Here is a 16,741-nt window from a genome sequence, read left to right on the forward strand (position 1 = left end):
ATGAATATATAATTTCTGTTTAATAGAAAATGGGCTTTTAAAGTCTGCATTCTTATCTTGGTTGCAAGTATTGCAGTGTTAAAATGTATTTTTAGTAATGGTTCAGAGACAGATAATAAGAACTCATTCTCCTTTTCAAGTATATGTGTTAGACTCTTCCTAGGTATTAGGTATGCAGTGGTGACAGGAGCACAGTTGTCCTGAAACTTACTGTAGTGGGGGACAGCATGGTAACCAAATAGAGATTTATAAACAGTAGTTCCATGCTGCAGTGGAAAAGTACAAGGTCTGATGAATGAGAATCTAGTCTTAATTTATCAGGGGTTGGAGAAGGCCATTAATGGAAATAATGTCTAAATAGACCAAAGCAGATGAGTGCAGAGCAGACAGAGGGACATGTACTGTACAAAGGCCCAGAGGCAGGAAAGAATTTGGAAAGTTGGAGCAACCAAACAAAATGAGTGAGGGGCTGATGAGACTGATTAGCTTAGCAGTAAATTCAAGGAGTAAAATCATGGCGGGGGGTTTGTGTTTTTTTCTTTTTTTTTTTTTTTTGAGGCAGAGTCTCGCTCTGTCACCCAGGCTGGAGTGCAGTGGCGTGATCTCAGCCCACTGCAACCTCCGCCTCCCGGGTTCAATCAATTCTCCTGCCTCAGACTCCTGAGTAGTTGGGATTAACAGGCACATGCCACCACATGTTTATTTTGTAGGCATGAGCCACCATACCCAGCCAAAACCATGTTTTACATGAAAGAAGACAACTATAATACAATACAAGATATACAGTAGTTCCCCCCTTATCCATGAGAGATACGTTCAAAGACCCCCAATGGATGCCTGAAAGTGTGGGTAGTAGTACCAAATCATATATATACTGTTTTTTCCAATACATACCTGTGATAAAGTGTAATTTATAAATGAGGCATAGTAAGAGATTAATAACATAAAATAGAACAATTATAACAATATACTGTAATAAAAATTATGTGGATGTGCTCTCTCTCTCAAAGTATCCTCTGTTGTACTGTATTTACCCTTCTTGTGATCATGGGAGATGCTACAGTGCCTCCATGATGAGATGCAGTGAGGTGATGTAGGCATTGTGATGTAGCGATGGGCTGCTGTTGACCGTCTGTGTAATGGCTTGGTGTCACTCATTTCAAGGGATTCCTCGCTGAAGTCTTTGCATGGGCTCAATGCTTTCTGGAGTGACACATTGCCATTAATATTAAGATGTTTTCTGTTGGTATCTTCCACCCATAAATGGAATGCCTTTTCCATCTTAACTAAGCACTTATCATGCACCGTGGCCACAGCTTTTGCAGTTGGAGATGTGACAACAAAACTAGCATGAATTTCTTCTTCCTCCTTCAAAATTTCACAGATTTGTTCTTACTGTAAATCTTAGCAGCATCAGCATAGGATTTGTTTTTATTTCCTTCAGTAGAACTTTCACCTTTTCACTTGAAATGAGTACTTTACAGCTTCCCTTTGGCATACCTGAATTGCCAGCATCACTACTTTTGTGTTTTGGGGCCACTATTAAGTAAAATAAGGGTTCCTTGAACACAAGCACTGAGATACCAGGCAGTCGATCTGATAACCACTCGATCTGATAACCGAGACAGCTACTAAGTGACTAACAGGCAGGTACTGCAGACAGTGTGGAGACACAGGACAAAGGGATGACTGACATTCTAGGCAGGACAGAAAAGGATGGCCTGATGTCTCATTATGGTACTGAGAGCTGCTTGCAATTTGAAACTCATAAATTATTTCTGGAATTTTCAATGTAATATTTTTGGGGCAGATTTGGCCTCCGGTAACTAAAACCAATGAAAATGAAACCACAGATATGGGGAGACTACTGTATTATGCTTAAGAAGGCCCTAATGTGAGCACAGGAAAATTGCTAAAACTGTATACTCTAAATTTCAAAACTCAGTAGATGGAAACTGCATGGCAGAACAAGACACTGAAATGGGAAGAGGGCCTATTTAGTACGCATTTTTAATATACTAATTAATGAATATAGTTGAATAGGGATGCAAGAGTATCTGAGGCATTTTTGAGAAAGTAACATGTTGAGAGAGGAGTCTTTTTCCCGCCAGATGTTAGAACATTACACAGCTACCGTAATAAAAATATATAGCATTGCTATGAGAAAGAACAAATACATAAGAGAAATGGAATAGACATTCCAGAAATAGATGCAAGCATATTTGGGAACTTAACACAGGCTTATCTAATCTTAGGGAAAGCCGCCTTCATAAAAACAGCAAACTCAGGAACCTAAGGAAAAAATGTTCAGATTGAACTGAGTTTATATATATATAAATACTATATATATATAAAATATATATATAGTATTATGAACAAAGTTTTTTTTTAAAGCCTGAGAAAACAAACTTGGGAAAAAATATTTCAATGCATATCCCTAATGTACAAAGAGCGAATAAAGTGACAAGTAATAGAAAAATGGACAAAAAATTAATATATATCAAGCAATCCACAGAAAAAGAAATATCAATGGCCCAAAACATGGAAAGTATCCACCTCCACCTTTCCCTATAGATAAAAAAATATAACTTAACAATGAGAAACCACTTCTCATCTCGGATTGGTAAATATGAAAAGATCAGTGCTATCAAGAATGTGGAGAAATAGATACTTTCATAAACTGCTGGTTACAGTGTGAATTACTACAATCTGTAGGGGAAGCAATTTGACAATATCTGTTAAAATTTGTATTTGCAAATCCTTTGACTCACCAGCAATCACATTACAAAAAGAAAAAAGAAGGCCGGGCACGGTTGCTCACACCTGTAATCCCAGCACTTTGGGAGGCTGAGACAGACGGGTGGATCACCTGAGGTCAGGAGTTCGATACCAGCCTGGCCACATAGTGAAACCCCATCTCTACTAAAAATACAAAAATTAGCTGGGTGTGGTGGCAGGCACCTGTAATCCCAGCTACTTGGGAGGCTGAGGCAGGAGAAACACTTGAACCTGGGGGCGGAGGTTGCAGTGAGCTGAGATCATGCCACGGTACTTCAGCCTGGGTGACAGAGTGAGACTATCTCAGAAAAAAAAAGATACATTTTTAAAAAAGAAAAAGGCAGCCCTATTTCATATGTAATTGAAAACAATGTGAAGGTCTGTTAATAGCATAAGATGGTATTCTATGAAATAGAGGAGGGAATAAAATATAAAACTGTGTATATTTGTTGGTCTAAACCAAGGACAAAATATGCAAGGGTGTATATCAAATGGTTAACATTGGTCACTAGGAGATAACTTTGAAGTTTTCTTTAAATATTTTTGTATTGTTTATATTTTTAAAAGCATATAGTTTTTTAAAATTATTTTTAAGAAATGAGTTATAGGCTGATCGCGGTGGCTCATGCCTGTAATCCCAGCACTTTGGGAGGCCAAGGCAGGTGGATCACAAGGTCAGGAGATGGAGACCATCCTGTCTAAAACGGTGAAACCCCCGTCTCTACTAAAAATACAAAAAATTAGCCGGGCATGGTGGTGGGTGCCTGTAGCCCCAGCTACTCAGGGCGGGGCTGAGGCAAGAGAATGCTGTGAACCCAGGAGGCGGAGCTTGCAGTGAGCCGAGATTGCGCCACTGCACTCCAGCCTGGGCGACAGAGTGAGACTCCATCTCAAAAAAAAAAAAAAAAGAAAGAAATGAGTTATAGCAGGTATTGAGAATAAATTGCTGTTCAAATGTACCTGAGAACTGAGTACATTCAGTGATTAATAGTTTTAGGACTCTACAGTGTAAATCATGGTCAGTATACTTTTGGGGAAGGATAATTGAGATGTTGATATTTGACATCATTTTATAGGCCTGGTCTTTAGAAACCGTATGAACACCCACACTGACACAAATACTGGTATTATAAATGAAAGAATATGCTATCATTAGATACCAGAGTCGTATACTGTACAAGCTAAAAGATTGCCTGTGTGGAAAATGCTTCCAGAATTTAGGGAAGGAGGAGATTATGGGCTTTGTAACTTGTTACTCACTGCTTTTTTCTCTTAGGTTGAAAAGTAATTTTGCTCAGAAACACCAACAACCATTAGTCTAGATGTTTTTGTAGAATAGCATCCATCTTTCTAGAATCTACCTGAGAAGAAAAGATCTGGGTGACCTTTATACACAGCATCCATTAGTCTTCTTTCACCTTTCTTAGACTTTTTTCTGGCTTTGTCATTTTATTTTTTATCAAAGTGATACATGCATATAATTTTTATTTAAACAACTTTATTGAAGTATGATTCATACACTATAACATTTGCCTATTTTAAGGATACAATTCAATGATATAATGAATTTACAGAATTATGCAACTGTCACTATTGTGCAATTTTAGAACATTTCCATCACACCCTAAAGATTCCTCCTGCCCGTTTGTAGTCACTCCCATTCCCACACCCAACCTCACAAGTCTATTTTTTGTCTCAATAGAGTTGCCTTTCTTGGACATTTCACATAAATGAAATCACAATATTTAATCTTTTTGCATCTGGCTTGTTTTTTTAATATCTTTTGAGACAATACCATGTGCTTCATTCCTTTTTAATGCTGAATAATATTCTATTATATGGATATACCACATTTTCTTCATTCATCTGTTCATAGACACTTGAGTTATTTTCAGAGTTTTTTAATATTATGATAGTACTGCTGTGAGCATTTGCATTTAAGTCTTTGTGTGGACATAGGTTTTTGTTTCTCTTGGGTAGATACCTAGGAATGGAATCTCTGGGTCAGATCATACATTTATGTTTAATGTTTAAAAGAAATTTCCAAAGTGACTACATCATTTTACATTCCCACAAACAATGTATAAGGATTTCCATTTCTTCACATCCTATCCTCATCAATACTTGTCATTGTGTATCTTTTGATTATAACCTTTCTAGTGGGTATGAACCGTTGGTTTCTTGTTTCAGTTTGTGTTTCCCTAATATGACTAATGATGTTTGAGCATTTTTTTATGTCTATTTATATATCCTTGGTGATGTTTATTCAAATATTTTGCCCATTTTAAAATTGGTTGTTTTTTATTACATAAGAAGTCATTATACATTCTGGATACAGATTCTGTATTAGACATAATTTGCAAATTTTTTTTCTAGTCTGTGGCTTGCCATTTCTTTGTCTTGGTTATGTTTTTTGAAGTGCAAAAGTTTTAAATTTCAGTCAAATCCAGTTTATCAGTTTTTCCTTACCTGGGTTGTTTTTGGTGTCACATTTAAGGAATCTGCCTAATCCAAGGTCATTAAAAGTTTTATTTGATGTTTTAAAAAAATGTATAGTTTAAACTTTCACATGTGAAAGACCATTTCACAAAACCGTCTGTGATCCATGTTGAGTTAATTTTCATGTGATACGAGGTAAAAGCCTTAGTGTATCTCCTTGTGTGTAGATATTTACTTGTCCTCGCACCATTAGTTGAAAATACTATTCTTTTCCCATTGAAATGCCTTTGCCCCTCTGTTTTTATACCAGCACCACAGTGTTTTGATACTGTGGCTTCATAGCATGTTTTGAAATTGAGGAGTACAAGCCCTCCAGCTTTGTTCTTTTCAAGATTGATTTTGCTATTCTGGGCCTTTTGCATTTGATATAAATTTTGGGGCTGGCATCAGAAAAATGGCAGAGTTTCAGCTCCAAACACCCATTTCTCCACAGAATCATCAAAAAACAAATAGAAACTGTCAGAATGAACTTTGTCAGAACTCTGGAAAACACAGGTTTACATCAGTCAGGTAAACAACAAATCAAGAAAAAGGCAAATTAAAAATGGTAGGAAAGCTGTGTGGTGTTTTTACTTGTCCTTGCCCGTTCCCTTTCCAGGTCAATGGCAATCTTGAAGAAAGCAACCTGCATTGCCAGTGTGGGACCCTGATCTCTGGTTCTAAAGGGAGCAGAGCAGACCTTATTTGCAAATTACTGTGGTTTTTCTGTTTTAACCTCTCTGTGGCTACCTGAAGGGCTGACACTAGTGCCCATCTGTGTTTTATCTAACTCAGAATTCACCTAGGATGGAAAAGTGGTGAGCATTGCTTGGAAACATTATAAGGAGAACAAAAAAACCACAACTGCTTGGAGCAAAAGATGATATACAGTCGAGGCATATAATACACAATCTAAAGCCTGGGAGGAAGAACAGAGGAGAGTTTATTTGGGAAATTAGGTCATTCAAAAGTGTATATTAGGGAATACAGAAAGCCATACACATGCTCAGGGCAGGACACATGCCCAGAAAAGACCTGAGAAGATCCTAAGCTCTCACGTTCGGCTGATCTCTAGGTTTAGTGCAAGAAGAGAAGGCTGAGGCAGAGTTGGAATCCCTGAGCCCAGAGCTCGTGTGTGTGTGTGTGTGTGTGTGTATGTGTGTGTGTGTAATCTTAGTATTTAAGGAAATCTTTGTCAAAGCACTAGTTGAACACAAACTAAAGGAACAGAGACTTCAGTAACTAATACAATAAGGAGTACAGTTTTTGCAAAAACAAAAAAAGGTTGGAAAAATCAGTAACACAATCTTAGACTTCAACAATCAACAGCAAACCCTAGGGAAAAGAAAAACTGATTTACAGAGTTTCCACGTTATAATATTCAAATGTCCATTTTCAGTAACAGCCACAAACTAGAAAGAAACAGGAAAGTATGGTCTACTCACAGGAAGAAAAAAGAAAAAGACTAAAGCCATCCCTGAGAAAGATGATACGTCAGACCTACTAGACAAGGACTTTAAATCAACTGTCTCAAATATGCTCAAAGAACTAAAGGAAACCAGGAAAATGATGTGTGAACAAAAGAATATCCAAGAAGAGAAATTATAAAAGGGAACCAAATAGAAATTCTGGAGCTGAAAATTATGGTGACTAAAATGAAAAAATTTACTAGCGGAATTCAGAAGATTTGAGCAGGCAGAAGTAAGAATCAGTGAACTTGAAGATAGGACAACTGAAATTATTCAGTCTGAGGAGCAGAAAGGAAAATGAAGAAAAGTGGGCAAAGCCTAAGGGACCCTACCATCAAGTGGACCAACATGCATTACAGGAGTCCCAGAAAGAGTCAGGAAGAATATTTGAAGAAATAATTCATCAAAAACTTCCAAAATTTGATGAAAGGCATGAATCTACAAATCCAGGAAGCTCAATGCATTCAAAGTAGAATAAACACAAAAGAGATCTACACTGAGACACATAATCAAACTGTCAAAAGACAAAGATGGAGCATCTTGAAAGCATCAAGAGAGAAGTGATTCATGATGTACAAGGGACCCTCAGTAAGATTAAAAGCTGATTTCTGACAAAAATCATAGAGGCCAGAAAAAAAAAAAAATGGGATAACATTTACTTAAAGTACTAAAAGAAAAAACTAAGAATATTTGTCAAAATTATCCTTCAAATATGAAGGAGAAATTAAGACATAAGTAGATAAACGAAAGTGGAGGAAGAATATTACCCATAGGCCTTTCCTGTCAAGAAGTGCTACATGTCCAGGTGCAGTGGCTCACACCTGTAATTCCAGCACTTTGGGAGGCCAAGGTATACGGATCACTTGAAGCCAGGAGTTTGAGACCAGCCTGGCCAACATGGTGAAACTCCATCTCTACCAAAAATACAAAAAAAATTAGTCAGGCGTGGTGGTGGGTGCTTGTAATCCCAGCTACTAGGGTGGCTGAGGCAGGAGAATCACTGGAACCCGGGAGGCAGAGGTTGCAGTGAGCTGAGATCACACCACTGCACTCTAGCCTGGGTGACAAAGCAAGACTGTCTCAAAAAAAAAAAAAAAAGCTACAGGGAAAGAGCTATAGGGAGTCTCCCAGTTTGAAATGAAAGGAAACTAGCCAGTTAACTTCAAGCTGAATGAAGAAATAAAGATCTCCAGTAAAGCTAAAAAGGTAAAAGCCAGTATTAATGTATTTCTGGTTTGCAACTCCACTTTTTATTTTCTACACGATTTAATAGACAAATGCATAAAAAATAATTACAAATTTATGCTACTGGGTACACTGCATAAAAATGTAATTTGTGACAACAATAAGGTCAGGAAAGAGCTGTATAGGAGCAGAGTTTTGGTATGTTATTGAAGCTAAGTTAGTATCAATTAAAATATTGTTACAAATTTAGGATGTTAATTGTAATCTTCATGGTAACCATTAAGAAAACATCTAAAATATATACACAAAGGAAATGATAAGGAAATTAAACAAAACCCTACCCAAAAAATCAGCTAAGGACAAAAGAAGGCAGTAATGAAGGAAATTAGGTATAAAAGAATCCAACTGTATGCTATCTATGAGCAACTCACTTTAATCCAAAGATACAAATAGGTTGAAAGTGAAAGGATGGAAAAAGTTGTTACACAAAATAGACTTTACATTTAAAACTGTTACAAGAGACAAAGAAGGGAATTATCTATTGATAAAAGGGTCAGTTCATCAAGAAGATGTAACAATTATAAACATATTCATACTCAGCAAGCAACAGAGCCCCACCAAAATATATGAAGCAAACACTGACAGACTTGAACCGAGAAATGGTTCCACAATAATAGAAACTTCAATACCCCATTTTAATAATAAAAATTATTATTGTTAGAACATTTAGAAGATTAATAAGGAAATAGAGGACTTGATTAACATTATAAATTAAATAGTACACTCCCATGGAACAGTGTCCAGAACAGAGGATAGGTTACAAAACAAGTTTAGAAATACTGAAATCATACAAAGTATCTTTTCTGATTACAGTGGAATGGAGCTAGAAATCTATAACAAAACTAGAAAATTCACAAATACGTGGAAATTAAACAGCACACTCTTAACCAACAGATCAAATAAATTCTAAGGGAAATTAGGAAGATGGCTTTTTTGCATTTTATGGATGTAACTTTTGACAAATCTCATGTCAAATGATAAAGTTATGTGATGGTAATATGTCAACTTGACTGGGATGAGGGATGCCCAGAAACAAGGTTAAAACAGCTATCGTTAAAACCTTGTTTCTGGGTGTGTCTATGAGGGTGTTTCTGGAAGAGATTAACATTTTAATCAATGAACTGTAAAGGTTGCCTTCACCAACTTATTGGATATTGTAAAAATCAGTGTGGGAGGTATTCGGTCAAAAGTCAAAAGGAAATGTATTACTGTTATAATCTCAAACCTTTAGAGAGCCTAAATTACCAATTGCATATCAAATTTTTTTCGATAATGTAAGGAAAACTTAAATCCCCTCCATATCCTAATTGGCATTTATAATAAAATGACACTTAAACCTGAAAAAATAAAAAAAAAGATTGCCTTCACCAGTGTGGATGGGCATCGTCCAATCTGTTGAGTGTCCAGATACTTAATAGAACAAAAAGGCAGAGGAATAGTGAATTTGCTCTCTGCTTGACCTGGGACATTCATCTTCTCTGGCCTTTGAGTTTGGGCTGGTGCTTAACACCATTGGCTCCCCTGGTTGTAAGGCCTTTTGGCTTGGACTAGAACTACACCAGCAGCTCTCCTGGGCCTCCAGTTTGCAGATGGTAGATTGTGGGGCCTTCCAGTTGTGGTGTTCATGTAAGCCACTTCCTCATAAGTCTCTGTGTGTGTGTATGTGTGTGTGTGTGTGTGTGTGTGTGTGTGTACACATTGCATTGGTTTTATTTCCTTGGAGAACCCTAATTAATGCAGATTTTGTTACCAAGAATGGTACTAGAATAAGATAATTCTAAGAATTAATTTTTTGAATTGTTTCTGGGGCTTCTGAAATTTGCAGTGTAATCTGATTGGATTTAAAGGGGCTGATGACTCTGTATCTGGTAGTAAAGAGAGTCCTGATAGTCCATGCTTGGATAATCCTAATCAACTCCTTATAAGAAGCAAGGGGGCCGGGCACGGTGGCTCGTGCCTGTAATCCTAGCACTTTGGGAGGCCGAGACAGGTGGATTGCCTGAGTTCAGGAGTTCAAGACCAGCCTGGGCAACACGGTGAAACCCTGTCTCTACTAAAATACAAAAAATTAGCCAGGCGTGGTGGCGTGTGCCTGTAGTCCCAGCTACTCTGGAGGCTGAGGCAGGAGAATGGCGTGAACCCGGGAGGCAGAGCTTGCAGTGAGCCAAGATTGTGCCATGGTACTCCAGCCTGGGCGACAAGAGCGAGCCTCCGTCTCAAAAAAAAGACCTCAAGGATTCCGTATATGATATTTTTAAACATTTTTGGAAAACTAAGAAGTATAATAGCATTGGTTATTGCTCCTAATGTCACTGAAATTGCTGAGAATCAAATCCTGGGACTTGATGAATTACAGTGCATGTTGAATTTCCAGCCCCACAGGGCATCCGCTCTTAAAGTGGGGACATTAATTAGGAAATAGTGGAATCCTGTCAATTGAAATGGGGATGTTTGGGAAGATCTAGATAAAGCTGGAGACATTGAGCCCCTAAAATCTGATGAGTCTTTTTTGCCAGTGGTCTCCCCATCCCAGTGGAAGTGGCTTCCCCAACCCCAGTGACAGTGGCATTCCCACTCACAGTGATATCAGCCTTTCCTCCTCTGAGGAAACCCTGCATTACCTAAGGAAACTGACAGGGTGGTGATTCCCACCACATCCCCATTCAACACTATTCAGCTTGTGCAGAAGACAGATGGATCTCGGAGAATGACAGTGGATTATCATAAGCTTAAGCAGATGGTGACTCCAGTTGCAGCTGCTGTTCCAGATGTGTCATTGCTTGAGAAAATGAGCACATCCCCTGCTACCTGGTATGCAGCTACTGTCTTGGAAAATGCCTTTTCTCCATCCCTCTCCATAAGGCCCACCCTAAGCAGTTTGCTTTCAGTGACATGACCAGCAGTGCACCTTCACTGTCCTGTCTCAGGGCATATCACCTCTGCAGCCCTAGGTCATAATTTAGTTCATGGGGATCTTGATCACCCTTTCCTTCCACAAGATACCACACTGGTCCATTACTTTGATGACATTATGCTGATTGGACATAGTGAGCAAGAAGTAGCCATAACTGTAGACATATGGTAAGACATTACCATGTTAAAGAGTGGGTAATAAATCCAACTGAAATTCAGGGGTCTTTACCTCAGTGAAATTTCTAGGGGTCCAGTGATGTGTAGTGTCGAGATATCCTTCCTTCCTTCCCTCCCTCCTCCCTTCCTTCCTTCCTTCCTTCCTTCCTTCCTTCCTTCCTTCCTTCCTTCCTTCCTTCCTTCCTTCCTTTCCTGTCTCTCTCTCTCTCTTGCCTTTTCTTTCTTTTGAGAGAACGTCATTTCAAACAAATGTATGTATTTGTTTCATGAGAAAGAGCATTCTCAAAGCAGTGTAGCCAGCATACAGTCACAATGCTGCAGAACATGGAATAAGCTTTTAAAAAATCACAGAGCAGAGAATGGGATGGTAAATTGTTAAAATCAGGAAAGAGAGTCCAACAAAGTAGGAATCCATTTTGGTTCACACCGTGGGGTAGTCAGTTCAGGAAGTCCATTCATGATGTTAATTGCAACAATGGAATGGAAACATTTCAGTTGATACTAGATATTTTCATATGCTTGTTTGGTGAGAGATATCCTTTCTAAGGTGAAGATTAAGTTGTTTCATCTGCCTCCTCCCACAACCAAGAAAGAGGCACAATGCCTGCTGGGCCTCTTTGGATTTTTGGAGGCAGCTTATTCATTTGGGTGTGTTACGCTGGGCATTTACTGAGTGACCTGAAAAGCTGTGAATTTTGAGGGGGGCCCAGGACAAGAGAAGGCTCTACAACAGGTCCAGGGTGCTGTGCAAGCTGCTCTGCCACTTGGGCCATGTGACCAGCAGATCTGTCAGTGGCAGGTAGGGGAGCCTTTGGGTAGGCCCATATAGATGAGTCACACCTCCAGCCTTTAGAACTTTGAAGCAAGAGTACAAAGTCTGTTTTCTCCCTCTAGGCAGGTGGGGGAGGGCGAGGAGGGTGCAGAGGGGAGTAGAGGGGATCCACTGTCAGACCCCCCGTGCTTTCCAGATTTGAGCATTCAGTGAGCTGTCAGGCGGGGCAAGTACTGGGAGCACTGCGCCCCCCCCCCTCCCCACCACCAGTTCCCCTGCCAGGGTGCCCCACCCTGAGCCTGAGGCTGCACGGGCCCAAAAACTGCTGGGAAAAGTGAAGAGAGGACTCAAGCTCAGAGAGGGAAGGACACTTGCCCAGGGTCACAGCACCAAGTGAAGGATAGGGCCTTGCTCATTCATCTGGATTTTCAGGGGTTGAGTCTGGTACCAGGCCAAGGGGCCTGACCAAGGAGAACATCCAAGAAGCAATCAGTAGAGGTGGCTCACCACTGTCTCTGCAAGGCTTGCCCCAGGTCCAGCCTAGCCCCTAGGCACCACATTGGACAGTGATCTAGGTGAAGACGAAGGCCTCCTCTCCCTGGCAGGCAAGAGGAAAATCAGGGGGAGCCTGTCCAAGGAGTCAGTGGAGATCTTTGGGGACTGGCTGTACTTGCACCTCTGTAATGCCTCCCCCACCCCGGGGCCGGGGAAGCTGAGCCTTTCTGGTCAGACCAACCTGTCAGCACTGCAGATGTGTAACTGGTTCATCAACGGCTGGCAGTGGCATCTCCCAGACTGCAAAGATGCGAATCAATTTACCCTTTCCCAAGGTGGGGGTGAGGCCTCAGATGTGGCCTTGCCCAGTGGCAGCAGCCCCTCAGGGCTGGCTGTGTCTGTCCCAGCCCCCACAGATGTGCTCTCCCTGTCTGTGTGCTGCGTGCTGCTGCACTCAGGCCAGCGGGGAAAGCCTGCAGCCCCCTTCCCATGGTGGGAGCCGGAGCCCCCCAACACTCTGACTCCTGGTAGCACACTCACCCTGCTGACCAGTACTGAGGCTGGAAGCACCACATGTGGACTCTCCAACATGCCACCAGCCGCATCCCTAGAACAAGACAAAGAGGCTTCAGCAGCTTCCAGCTGCTTCTAGCCCTCCAACTACAGAGGGCTGCTGAGATGGAGCTTGAGAAGCAGCAGCACCCATCACTCCCATTCCTGCACACTCCCATCCCTTTAGTCTCTCAAAACCTCAAGTAGGTGTCTGTCTACAGGGGTACTCGAGGCTTGAACCAGCTGTCTTGGGTTCCCACTTGGGTCCCCTCCATACAGAGGGTTTTCTATGGATCACTGCCAAGCATTGGGATCATGTCCTCTGTCCAGAGGTCTTCAGCAGGAAGATGCCAGCTGGCATCGCTGCGCTGTGATGGGGGCCCTCTCCTCTGCTGACTCTTGCCATTTTTCCAGGCCTCCCCTCAGTGAGGAGACCAGGCGATGGGAGACAGGCATGGTGCTGCTGCTGCTGCTCCAGAGAAACCCTGGGACACCTTTGTTGGGCCTGGTTTTCTGGGCTGGGCTCAGGAAGCCTGCCCAGTTCAGGCCTATGTTGGGTCCAAGCTGCCCCTGTGCTGCTTCTGTCAAGCCAGGTGTGGACGTTGCAAGTTCATAAGCATGAACAAAAGAAAAGAGGAACCCAGCAGATGTAACAGAACTGACTCTAGTTGTATAGATTTTTGCTGAACTGTTTATCCCCTTTTGCTGTGGTTTGCATTAATGGCAATAGTTAGCCAGGTGTGGGGAATGAAAGTGCATTGCTTGATAGGGTCAGATGAACTGGGAGTAACCCACCATTGCAACTGGGGATTGTTTTGCAAGGAAATAGTATTTTTATTTGGGGGACCAGCAAAATCTCTACATTAGTGTAAAATTTCAAATAGTTGTTTTATGGTTGGTTTGGTTTACCAAAAAAAAAAGGCAGAAAAAAGTTTAAAAAAAAATTTTGGAGCAGGGCCCTGCCAACATCCTTGGATAGTTTCTCTCCTTTTGAGAGACAACTCTTGGCCTACTACTGGGCTTCAGCAGAGACTAAATGCTTGACCATGGGCCACCGAGTTACCGTGCAACCCTAGCTGCCCATCATGAACTGATGTTACCTGACCCACCAAGCCATAAAGTTGGGCGTGCATAGCAACACAACATCCGGTTATCAAATGGAAGTGGTATATATGTGATTAGGCCCTAACAGGCCCTTCTGAAGGCACAAGTAAGTTATAAGAAGTGGTCTAAATGTCCACGGTCCCCACTCCTACACTGCTTCTCCTTCTCAGCCTGAACCTGTGGCTTCATGGGGAGTTCCCTATGATCAGCTGACACAGAAAAAGAAGACTGGGGCCTATTGTACAGATGGCTCTGCATGATATGCAGCAGCACCTGAAAGTGGACAGCTACAGCACCACAGTCCCTTGCTGGGGCACCCCGGACAGTGGTAAAGAGAAATCCTCCCAGTGGGGCATAACTTTGCATAGCAGACTTGGTTATGCACTTTGCTTGGAGGGAGAAATGGCCGGATGTGCAATTAAATATTCATGGGCTGTAGCCAGTGGTTTGGCCAGATGGCCCATCGTGATTGGAAATTTAGTGACAAAGAAGTTTGGGGAAGGGGCCAAGTATGGTGGCTCATGCCTGTAATCCTAGCACTTTGGGAGGCTGAGGCAGGCGGATTGCTTGAGCTCAGGAGTTCAAGACCAGCCTGGGCAACATGGCAAAACCCCATCTCTATTATATATATATATTTTTTTTTTGAGACAGAGTCTCACTCCGTCGCCCAGGCTGGAGTGCAGTGGCGTGATCTTGGCTCACTGCAACCTCTGCCTCCCGGATTCAAGCGATTCTCCTGCCTCAGCCTCCCAAGTAGCTGGGATTACAGGTACCCGCCACTATGCCTAGCTAATTTTTGTATTTTAATAGAGACGGGGTTCCACCATGTAGGACAGGCTGGTCTCAAACTCCTGACCTCAAATCCACCCTCCTTAGCCTCCCAAAGTGCTGGGATTATAGGCATGAGCCACTACACTCAGCCCCTCTATTATAATTTAAAAAAAGAAAGAAATTTAGGGAACAGGTATTTGGATAGATGTCTCTGTGCAAAAAACCCAAAGATATTTATCCCATGTGAATGTTCATTGAAGGGAACCTCAACAGAGGATTTTGTTAATTAATTTTATTTCTGAGACAAGATATGCTCTGTCGCCCAGGCTGGAGTGCAGAAGTTTGATCATAGCTCACTGCAGCCTCAAACTCCTGGGTTCAAGCAATCATCCCGCCTCAGCCTTCTGAATAGCTGGGACTACAGGTGCATGCCACCATGCCTGGCTTATTTATTTATTTATTTATTTATTTATTTATTTTGTAGAGATGAGGTTTTATTATATTCACCAGGCTGGTCTCAAACTCCTGGGCTCAAGCAATTTTTCCTGCCTCAGCTTCCCAAAGTGCTGGGATTACAGGCATGTGCCACTGCACCCAGCCAACAGAGAAGGATTTTAATAATCAAATGGATAGGATGACCCATTCTGTGGATACCAGTCAGATTCTTTCCCCAGCCACCACTGTCATCACCCAACGGGCTCATAAATAAAATAGCCATGGTGGCAAGGAAGGAGATTACACATGGGCTCAGCAACATGGACTTCAACTCATCAAGGCCAACCTGGCCCCCAGTATGGCACCATTCCCTGGAGCGATCGGTCAGCTACCTGGTGGCAGGGTGGTTACATTGGATTGCTTCCATCATAGCAGTTTGTCCTTACTAAAATAGACACTTACTCTGGATGTGGATTTGTCTTCCCTGAACACGATACTTCTGCCAAAACTACTGTCTGTGGACTTACAGAATGCCTTATCCACCATCATGGTATTCCATACAGCATTGCTTTCTGATTAAAGAATTCAACTTTACAGCAAAAGAGGTGCAGCAATGGGCTTATGTTCATGGAATTTTTTGATCTTACTGTGTTCCCCACTAACCAGAAGCCACTGGCTTGACAGAGCTGTGGAATAGCCTTTCGAAGAATCAGTTAACAGTACCAGCTAGGCGGCAATACCTTGCAGGGCTGCAGCAAGGTTCTCCAGAAGGCTGCCAATGCTCTGAATCAGTGCCCAATATACGGTGCTCGCTGTCCCATAGCTAGGATTCACAGATCCAGGAATCAAGAGGTAGAAATGGGAGTGGCATGACTCACTATTACCCTTAGTAACCCATTAGCAAAATGTTTGCTTACTGTTCCCAGGACTTTATGCTCTGCTGGCCTAGAGACCTTAGTTCCAGAGGGAGGAATGCTTCCACTAGGAGATACAATGATCCCGCTGGACTGGACTTAAGACTGCTGCCCAGCCATTTTAGGCTCCTCTTGCCTCTGAGTCAGCAAGCTAAGAAGGAAGTTATGTTGCTGGTTGGGGAGGTTGATCTGGACGACCAAGGGGAAATTGAACTACTACTACTCCACTACTCCACAAAGGAAGAATATGTCTGGGATGTGGATCACTTAGGATGTCCCTCAGCATTACCATGTCCCAGCCCGATCCAGGCAGGACTACTAATGGCCAGGACCTTCAGGAATGGAGGTTTAGGCCACTCCACCCGGTAAAGAACCATGACTGCTGAGTTGTGTGTTGAAGTCAAAAAGGGATACAGAATGGACAGTAGGAGAAGGCAGCATTTTATAAATACCAGTTGCAACCGTGTGGCCAGTTACAGGAATGAGGACTGTAATTGTCATATGTCCTCATTTTTTTTTGAGACAGAGTCTCGCTCTGTTGCCCAGGCTGGAGCACAGTGGCGTGATCATGGCTCACTGCAACCTCCGCCTCCTGTGTTCCAGTGATTCGCCTGCCTCAGCTTCCTGGGTAGCTGGGA

General features: G+C 41.9%; 1 pseudogene; it reads left to right on the forward strand.

Annotated features, from left to right (window-relative positions):
• The first annotated feature begins 11,419 nt into the window (after window positions 1-11,419).
• Window positions 11,420-13,086, forward strand: LOC100605226 (annotated as a pseudogene).
• The last annotated feature ends 3,655 nt before the right edge of the window (window positions 13,087-16,741 follow it).

Source organism: Nomascus leucogenys, chromosome 5 (assembly GCF_006542625.1).
Source record: "Nomascus leucogenys isolate Asia chromosome 5, Asia_NLE_v1, whole genome shotgun sequence".
Taxonomy (NCBI): domain Eukaryota; kingdom Metazoa; phylum Chordata; class Mammalia; order Primates; family Hylobatidae; genus Nomascus; species Nomascus leucogenys.